The sequence below is a fragment of the Capra hircus genome, chromosome 12 (genome assembly GCF_001704415.2).
Source record: "Capra hircus breed San Clemente chromosome 12, ASM170441v1, whole genome shotgun sequence".
Taxonomy (NCBI): Eukaryota; Metazoa; Chordata; class Mammalia; order Artiodactyla; family Bovidae; genus Capra; species Capra hircus.
The window spans coordinates 66744399-66755075 of record NC_030819.1 but is presented as its reverse complement, the minus strand read 5'-3'; positions in this window follow the sequence as shown (position 1 = coordinate 66755075).

The following is a 10677-nucleotide window of genomic DNA, read 5'->3' as shown; positions in this document are numbered from 1 at the left end:
ATGCTTTTGAACTGTGGTTTTAGAGAAGACTCTTGAGAGTCCCTTGGCTTGCAAGGAGATCCAACCAGTCCAACCTAAAGGAGATCAGTCCTGAATATTCATTGGATGGACTGATGCTGGAGCTGACACTCTAATACTTTGGCCACCTCATGCGAAGAACTGATTCATTGGAAAAGACCCTGATGCTGGGAAAGATTGAAGGCAGGAAGAGAAGGGGTCGCCAGAGGATGAGATGGTTGAATGGCATCATGGACTCAATGGACATGAATTTGAGTAAACTCTGGGAGTTGGTGATGGACAGGGAAGCCTGGCATGCTGCAGTCCATGGGGTGGCAAAGAGTTGGACATGACTGAGTGACTGAACTGAACTGACTGATGACTGAGTAATATTCCATTGTATATAAATGCTGTATCTTCTTGTCCATTCATCTGTCGATGGACATGTAGGTTGTTTCCATGTCTTGGTTATTGTGAACAGTGCTGCTGTGAACATAGGGGTACATGTATCTTTTTGAATTATAGTTTTGCCTGTATATTCTCAGGAGTGGGATTGCTGGATCATATGTTAATTCTATTTTTAGTTTGCGGAGGAATCTCCATACTGTTTTCCATAGTAGCTGTACCAACTTACATTCCTACCAGCAATGTAGAAGGATTTCCTTTTCTCCATACTCATTCCAGCATTTATTGTTTGTAGACTTTTTGATGATGACCATGCTGATTGGTATGAGGTTATACCTCACTGTAATTTTGATTTGCAGTTCTCTAATAGTGAATGATGTTGAGCATCTTTTCATGTGCTTTCTGGCCATCTGTATGTCTTCTTTGGGGAAATGTCTATCTAGATATTCTGCCCATTTTTTGATTGGATTATTTTTGATACTTAGTTTCATGAACTGTTTATATATTTTTAAATTATAAAAGTAATGCAAGAGTATATGTTTATTGTTAAAAAATACATTTTTCCCTCCTGCGAATCCTCCACTTACAATTCTGGTTCTAATTCTATCCTTGTGTCATCCCTTTGAACATGCTCCCTTGTTCTTCTGGATCCCTCAAAGCAACTCTACTACTACCCGTAGCTAAAAGGATTGAAAGGAAATATAGACTCCCCATCACAGAATATTTGAAGTGGTTACTCACTAGGCCTATATATGCATATTAAAATTCTCTGAGCTGTTATAGCAGCTGTTGCAACTGAAAATAATTCAGCAACTAGCATCATTTTCTATGTAGTTTATGGGCTCAGGAATGGTCCAGAAGCGCTGGTATTTGAGTTACCGTTAGTCTACCCAGCCCATCTCCACATGTCACAGGCTGGTAATTTGATCTACAGTTTCCTTGAAGTGAGTTTGCATTAAACACAGAAAGCTCTTTTTTTTTTTTTTCTCCCTTTTTTGCTGAACATTAAACAGACTTTTATGTGTGTCCTTTTTTCCCTTTGCAAAATCATGATTTGATTCAACAAAAATATTACACACCTTCCTGAGGGTTTCGTATCCTTTTCCCACAGCCGCACATTTTCTGCAGCTGCCTGCCCTCCATCACCAAAAGGCCTGAGTACCTAAGATGGGGAGAGACTGGCTTTGAATACAGCTGGGCCTAAGAAAACACAGACAGTGGTGAGAAAAAATATCTTCCAGTGACCTTTCCTTTCAAGGCTCAGGAAGTCGGCTGCTTCTCAGTGCTCTTATCATTGCTGCGAAGTTTTGATTTTTCCAGTCTCCAGTGGTGGTTTTCCAGGCAAATGAGAGCTGAAGCTGAAAGAGCCTCCTGTGTTTGGAGAACTGAAGGAGACTGCCTCAGGATGGAAGCAGTCCCACCTGGCCTCTCCTTCCGGCAGCCAGGGCCAGGGACGTGTCTGATGATGGAGACATTTGTAGCCATTTCAGCAGTGGCAGCTGGCACTGTATTCATTCCATCTGCTGATATGCAGATTGTGGTGGGTGGGGCGAAGGCGAGTGACGCCATTGACTCACCACCTTGCAACAGGTAGCCTGCTTTCCAGCCACTTTGCATGATATCCAGACTTCCTGGCAGAAAGGTTGATGGTTCACAGAGCCTGAGGCAGCACCTCTGAGTTCAGTAGCTTCCAGTTTTTAATGATACCCTAACCAGCGGTTGAAATACCTAAGATAATAGTAGCCACAGTGATGTGCTATTTTGGGTTACTGAAAACTGAAATTCACTTTTTTTCCTTTTTAGCTGAAGACAGACAGTTTAGTAACTTTTATATCAGTAATGTGAGGAGTCTTGTCTATCTAATCAGCCAGTTAGTTGTACTACAAGGAAAGATTAAATATCTGTCTTCAGAGTCACTGAGTTCTTATAACATTTTAAGTTAGAAATCCAATACTTTCTTCCCCAGAGATGTATAAACTTATTTGGTCCCAGTTTGGGGATGCCAGAAGTCATTGCGGTTTAGATGATACCTGTTAATGATTGACACAAATAAACAGTCACAAGTGTACAGAATCTTGAGTTGTGGGATCTTGCTGTCTGTCTGTCTGAAAGGCCATTGCATAAATCAGAAATTTGTGCTTGTCTGGGGCACCCAAGGGGAGGGAAGTGGGGGGTTTGGATTAGGATGGATGAATTGAAGGGTTTAAGCCACATTGCACACTATACCTCAATACACAAAAGTACCTACTTTTTGACTTTTCAGAACAGAAATTGATTATGAATAAGGTGAGGGGAAAAAAAGGAGGAAAGAAAGAAAAAAATCAACTCAGAAAACCAACCAAACAAAAAACCCAACCAGATATATATATGTATATATTTTCCATTTCAGTCCTTTAATAGTATTTTGAGCATTTGCCTCTACTACCTCGTAGGCAGAGCTCAGTCCAGAGTAAAGGGTTTCTTCCTGGTAGGACCCATTTATAGCTCCCAAGGCCACTGGCATTGTTCCAGTGTAATCCCCTTGCCAGCTCTGTGTGGGGGCATTTTCCCTATAGCCCTGCAGTCCCTGTTTTTCTTGTTGACAGAATGGTTCTTGTGCCTGGCATTTTGTGCCTCTCAGGGTGCAAGAGGAGAAGGCAATGGCACCCCACTCCAGTACTCTTGCCTGGAAAATCCCATGGACAGAGGAGCCTGGTAGGCTGCAGTCCACGAGGTCGCTAAGAGTCGGACACAACTGAGCGACTTCACTTTCACTTTTCCCTTTGATGCATTGGAGAAGGAAATGGCAACCCACTCCAGTGTTCTTGCCTGGAGAATCCCAGGGACGGAGGAGCCATCTATGGGGTCACACAGAGTCGGACATGACTGAAGCGACTTAGCAGCAGCAGCAGCAGGGTGCAAGAGGAAGATGTCTAGATTCAACCCATCTCTGCATCACTGCAGCCCCCCACACCCACTCATTTCATGGACCCAGGACGCCATCCCAAGAGAGTGCACCAAACGGTCCAGTTGGTCCAACCAGATATTTGATTAAAATATCAATTTTGTGATCATGTCAATGAAAGTGTGTGAGACATTGTGAGTGATGCGTGAAAGTCACTCAGTTGTGTCTGACTCTTTCACACATTAACTGGGTCCTGACTGTGGAACAGACAAGTCTTTGGCTTTGAACTCAACTCTGCAAGATGATGTCCCCCCAGAAGGTTAGCTTATGCATTGACTCTTGACAGCCAACAACTCAGGGTAGGTTTTTCTAAAACTCTCCATGGACAGAGCTTGGAGATCAGGCTCAGTGATCCTGGCCTTGCTCATGCCCTTACTGAAAAGGAGAAGACAGGTTGGAGGCTCTCCTAAACACTTTATGGAATTTTGGGATAAAATATTTAAAAGGTTAAAAAGCCTTTATAAGGGAGGAATTTCTGGTCTTTCTGTGGAAGATGACCAAATCCTTATTAAAATATTCCCATTTCTGGTAAGTTAATCAATCCCCCCAAATATATAACAGGCCTTCCATGATCAAAATCTGGATCCAAAATTGCTCATTAGAACAATTTTATCTACAGAAAGAACTCACCTATGTCAAATGGCAAGGTGGTAACCATGTATACAAGCAGGCTGCCACAGATGTAGGAAACAAGCTTGTGATTACCAACAGGGAGGGAGTAAGGCTGAGATGAGTTAGGAGGTTGGGACTGACATATATACATAGCACAGGGAACACAGTGCTCTGTGGTGACCTAAATGGGGAAGAAATATAAAAAAGACTGGATACCTACCCAAGTGACGCAGTAGTAAAGAATTCGCCTGCCAATGCGGGAGATGCAAGAGACTCAGGTTCAATCCCTGGGTCAAGAAGATCCCCTGGAGGAGGAAATGGCAACCCACTCCAGTATTCTTGCCTGAAAAATCCCATGGACAAAGGAGTTTGGCAGGCTGCTATCCATGGGATCACTAACAGTTGGATCCAACTGAGTGACTGTGCACGCATGTATATGTATAATGCATTAACTTCGCTGTATAGCAGAAACTAACACAACATTGTAAAGCAACTATATTCCAATACAAATTAATTAAAAAATAAAATGCACATGACAATTAGATAATAAAAGAGAAAAAAGTACAATTGAATAATAGAAGAAGAAAAAAAAAATGGAGCAAATTGCACAGCCCCAGTTTGCAGTTTGCTGTGGGAAGGAGTAGCCTCCAGTCCAGACTCTATAGTATGAAGTCAGGTAATTCAATGACAATAATAATTTTATTAATAGCTGAAGCTTAAGGGAAGTTTATAGCTTTAAAACAGGAAATGGAAAACAATAAGTAAGAAACTATAAAATAAATTGAACACACAGCTTTCTGTTACATTTTATACCCAGTGGTACATAGCATTTACTTTAGGAAATAACAGGCTTATTTAGAAGTCCAGCAACTTCTATAGTCTCTCTCTCTCTCTCTCTCTTTTTTTATCGAAATGTAAGTGGGAGCAATGTTAGATACACTTAAAGCTTATTTTTTAAATTTCTTTTTGAGTTTCTAATTAGGGAGTGTTAGTATGTGTCTAAGTTTGTTTTTCCCTTTAATATTTATATGCCATGTTATGGCAAAATAAATCTTTATTGTGAATTTGAATCTGGGTGTTATTAGCCATGTTTTATTAAATGACTAAAGTGAGCCAGGCCCTGTATTAAATATTACAGTGCTTTAGCTTATTTAATTAGTTTAACATTATGATGTGGGTACAGTTATTACTTGCATTTTACAGATGAGAAAACTGAGGATCAGAAAAGTTAAGCAACATGCCTAGGACACAAGTACTAGCAAGAATTGTACTGGAAACTCGGATCTGGCTGTCCCCAGAGCCCAAGATCTCAATCGATTCTTCTAACTCTTAGTCTATATGAAGACTGTCACAGCTGAAATTTGGGAACTCTTGGGGAGTCATGGGACAATGTTTAAGAAATATTTAAGGGTGCTGTATACATTGCAACTCTAATATTAAATCATAATTTCTCTTAAATAAAATTTCTTTAAAATAAATGAAAGAGGAGTCTCTGACTAATAAACTAACAAACTGATAAACTCCTAACTATCTGAAATTGTCATGTGCTATTTCTCCACCTCCTTTCCCTGGACTTCAGGGACTTTAAAAATGTCCTGCCTGCCCTCAAAATTAGAGAACTTTGAATTTCAGCATTGCTGGTGTGTGTGTGTTATCTGAACGGTAAGGGTCAGGGTGTAGGGGGAAGATGATAGGAATTGCAGTCTAAAGAAAATCAGGGAATCCAGGGACCCCATTTCCTTAGAGTCTTAGTATTCTCACTTTTAATGGAAATGATATCAATACCTATGAAATCAGAGTGTTGTTAGCATTAAATTAGACAATGCATGTGAGTGAAATTTATGGGTTACTTATTTTAGATGTAGTGAAGGTCTCCTTCCCTGTTTGACAATGTGTAGGCTGGTACTTTACCATCATCTGTTTCTAAGACCTGTTAAAGTCATTTTTTTCTGGGAGTGCTCTATTCGTCAGGAGCTTGGCAGGAAACAGATGGTGCATTCATGCTGGGAAGAGTTTAATAAAAGGACTGTTTACAAAGGTGTGTGCTGGATTTAGAAAAAGTACCAAGGGACAAGGGACCTCTCGGTACCCCAGTGGGGTGCCATTACTTATGCTAGGTTTGAAGAGGCAAGCAGAGGGAGTGTTTATCAGAGCCTGGAGATTTTGGAGAAAGCCACCTGGCAAGAACTGCAGCCTTTGGTGGAGGGATGCAGTCAAGCCACAGAAACCTACCAAGGAGAGATCTTGTGAAAAAAACTTCCTGACCTCACATTTTTCCCTTGCTTTGATCTCTTGCAGGTACTTACACTGGCAGAGTCCATATGGAAGCTGGAAGGGAAGGGAGCTCTTGATGTGGTCCAAAGAGGTCGGCCCCCAGGGCAGAGAGCAGGTGGAGAAGAGTGGAAAGTGGATCTGGGTAAGCAGAAGGTATGGAGCATGGCCTCATGGTTTTCCAAACATGTTAACCAATAACCTCTATCCCTTTGGTCAGGTTTGGTTGAATCAACGGTGATGCAAAAATTATGTTGTCTGCCTCCCCTTCTGTATTTTCTCCACATTTAGAAATGTTTACTCTTCACTTCCAAGCTGTCTTGTGTTCTTTCATTCCTCTAAATCTTCTTGTGAAATAATTAACACAAGAAGTTAATTCCCACACTTAGATGTCTTATGACTAATAGTTGTTTGTTAAAATACATGCTGATTTTGACTCCTGGGATAGCTAAGTTTCTACCAGACTGACCGCAGATGAAAAATGCAAAGAACTACCTGAAGGCCCTGGAACGTGAACTAATGCAAGGAGATTATGAAGGGTGGTTGGCATTTGATGAAAGGACAAAACAAGGAATTCCTTCCCTTATCATTTTTTTTAGCTTAAGAATTGGCTGTGGACAATGTCCATAGGTTTTCTGACCTAAAGAACTAGGAGAAAGTGTTGAGAGCAGCTACAGACATTGAAAAGTGAGGGGGGAATCTCCAAAAGGAGAGAGTCAGAGAGGAGAGCCCCAAATTTTGTGTAAAAACTTCCCCAATTCCTGGCTGATCCTTGAACCATGAATGTATGTGTCAGACTACAAGCGGCTCAGCAAAGGGTCAATGAACTAAACTCAAGATATGAGATATTGCCCAAGAAACAGAATACTTTTTTGCAGTACTGCCAAAACAAAAATATCACACTCTTTGGGAGATGTATAATAGAATTCAGAGTTCTCATGAGCAATCATCCACAGTGCCCAGGATCCCATCCAAAGTCGTGCTGTGCTTAGTCGCTCAGTCGTGTCCGACTCTTTGTGACCCCTTGGACTATAGCCCACCAGTCTCCTCTGTCCATGGGATTTTCCAGGCAAGAATACTAGAGTGGGTTGCCACTTCCTTCTCTAGCCATTCAAAGTTACTTGACACACAAAGAACAAAAACGAAGTTCTTGACCTATTCTCTATTATATTGAGAAAATATAATCAATATAGATCAATCCTGATGTGACTCAGATATTAGAGTTATCAGACATAGAGTTTAAAGCAGCTGTTCTAACAGTAACTCGGGGAAATTTTATATCTATAAGGGCTTGTATTAGAAAAGAAGAAACTTATAAATTAATGACCTAGGATATGGACTTCCTAGGTGGCACTAGTTATAAAGAACCTGCCTGTCAATGCAGGAGATTAAGACACTCTGGTTCGATCCCTGGGTTGGGAAAATCCCCTGGAGGAGGAAATGGCAACCCACTTCAGTATTCTTGTCTGGAGAATCCCCCTGGACAGAGAAGTCTAGTGGGCTACAGTCCATAGGGTTGCAAAGAGTCAGACATGATTGAAATGACTTAGTACAAGGTACCTTAGAAATTTAGAAAGATAGAGCAAATTAAATCCCCACTCAGTAAAAAGATGGAACTGATTAAGGTAACAGCAATCAATGAAGCTATGTTGGTTACAAGAGATGCACTTTAAAGACAGATTAAAGTTGACTTTTGAAAAGATAAAGAAAATTGATAGGCCCATAGGTAGACTGATTAAGAAAAAAAGAACACAAATTACCAATATCAGGAATGAAAAACAGGATGTAACTGCAGATCCCGTGGAGATATAATAAGACAATATGCTGACTGCTCTCTTCCTCTGTGCTGCTGGGCTCTCGGAGGCCAAAGTGCCTTTCAATAGTCAGAACTGTTAGTTCAGTGGGACTCCAGCTGTTTGTCTCCTGACAAGAATGTACTCTTCAAGGGCCAAAACCTTCAACTCTCAGAGCCCAGAATTTTGGGGAAGGGAAGGACATTTGAAGTGATATCAAATGGGGTCTCTCTGATTTCACCCCTTTGTTACACATTTGGAACACAGAAACATTTAAGAGCTTTTTGGTTGTAGATATTTGGGTACAGGAATATTGTCATTGGTAATAAGGAGTTCATGATCTGAGCCACAGTCAGCTCCTGGTCTTGTTTTTGTTGACTGTATAGAGCTTCTTCATCTTTGGCTGCAAAGAATATAATCAATCTGATTTCGGTGTTGACCATCTGGTGATGTCCATGTGTAGAGTCTTCTCTTGTGTTGTTGGAAGAGGGTGTTTGCTATGACCAGTGCATTTTCTTGGCAAAACTCTATTAATCTTTGCCCTGCTTCATTCCTCATTCCAAGGCCAAATTTGCCTGTTACTCCAGGTGTTTCTTGACTTCCTACTTTTGTGTTCCATTTCCTATAATGAAAAGGACATCTTTTTTGGGTGTTAGTTCTAAAAGGTCTTATAGGTCTTCATAGAACTGTTCAACTTCAGCTTCTTCAGCATTAGTGGTTGTGGATTACTGTGATATTGAATGGTTTGCCTTGGAAACGAACAGAGATCATTCTGTCATTTTTGAGATTGCATCCAAGTACTGCATTTCGGACTCTTTTGTTGACCATGATGACTACTCCATTTCTTCTGAGGGATTCCGGCCCGCAGTAGTAGATATAATGGTCATCTGAGTTAAATTCACCCATTCCAGTCCATTTTAGTTTGCTGATTCCTAGTATGTTGATATTCACTCTAGCCATCTCTTGTTTGACCACTTCCAATTTGCCTTGATTCATGGACCTGACATTCCAGGTTCCTATGCAATATTGCTCTTTACAGCATCAGACCTTGCTTCTATCACCAGTCACATCCACAGCTGGGTATTGTTTTTGCTTTGGCTCCATCCCTTCATTCTTTCTGGAGTTATTTCTCCACTGATCTCCAGTAGAGTGTTGGGCACCTACTGACCTGGGGAGTTCCTCTTTCAGTATCCTATCATTTTGCCTTTTCATGCTGTTCATGGGGTTCTCAAGGCAAGAATACTGAAGTGGTTTGCCATTCCCTTCTCCAGTGGACCACATTCTGTCAGACCTCTCCACCATGACCCACCCATCTTGGGTTGCCCCGTGGGCATGGCTTAGTTTCATTGAGTTAGACAAGGCTGTGGTCCTTGACTACTTTTCTGTGATTATGGTTTCAGTGTGTCTGCCCTCTGATACCCTCTTGCAACACCTACCGTCTTACTTGGGTTTCTCTTACCTTGGGCATGGGGTATCTCTTCACGGCTGCTCCAGCAAAGTGCAGCTGCTGCTTCTTACCTTGGATGAAGGGTATCTCCTCATTGCCGCCCTTCCTGACCTTCAACATGGGATAGCACCTCTTGGCCCTCCTGAGCCCACACAGCCACCACTCCTTGGATGTGGGGTTGATCCTCCCAGCCGCTGCCCCTGGCCTCTGGCACGGGGTGGCTCGTCCGGCCACCGCCCCTGACTTCAGACGTGGGGTAACTCCTCTTGGTCACTGCACTTCGGGCATGGGTTCCTCCTGGCTTCTGCCCCTGACCTTGGACGTGGGGTAGCTCCTCTCAGCTGCGTTTAGTGTGCCAATCGCAGCTGCCCATGCTTAGACCATTCAGATATGAACTAAATCAAATCCCTTATGATTATACACTGGAAGCGAGAAATAGATTTAAGGGCCTAGATCTGATAGATAGAGTGCCTGATGAATTATGGAATGAGGTTCGTGACATTGTACAGGAGACAGGGATCAAGACCATCCCCATAGAAAAGAAATGCAAAAAAGCAAAATGGCTGTCTGGAGAGGCCTTACAAATAGCTGTGAAAAGAAGAGAAGAGAAAAGCAAAGGAGAAAAGGAAAGATATAAGCATCTGAATGCAGAGTTCCAAAGAATAGCAAGAAGAGATAAGAAAGCCTTCTTCAGCGATCAATGCAAAGAAATTGAGGAAAACACAGAATGGGAAAGACTAGAGATCTCTTCAAGAAAATTAGAGATACCAAGGGAACATTTCAGGCAAAGATGGGCACAATAAAGGACAGAAATGGTATGGACCTAACAGAAGCAGAAGATATTAAGAAGAGGTGGCAAGAATACACAGAAGAACTGTATAAAAAAGATCTTCACGACCCAGATAATCATGATGGTGTGCTCACTCATCTAGAGCCAGACATCTTGGAATGTGAAGTCAAGTGGGCCTTAGAAAGCATCACTATGAACAAAGCTAGTGGAGGTGATGGAATCCCAGTTGAGCTGTTTCAAATCCTAAAAGATGATGCTGTGAAAGTGCTACACTCAATATGCCAGCAAATTTGGAAAACTCAGCAGTAGCCACAGGACTGGAAAAGGTCCGTTTTCATTCCAATCCCAAAGAAAGGCAATGCCAAAGAATGCTCAAACTACTGCACAATTGTACTCATCTCACATGCTAGTAAAGTAA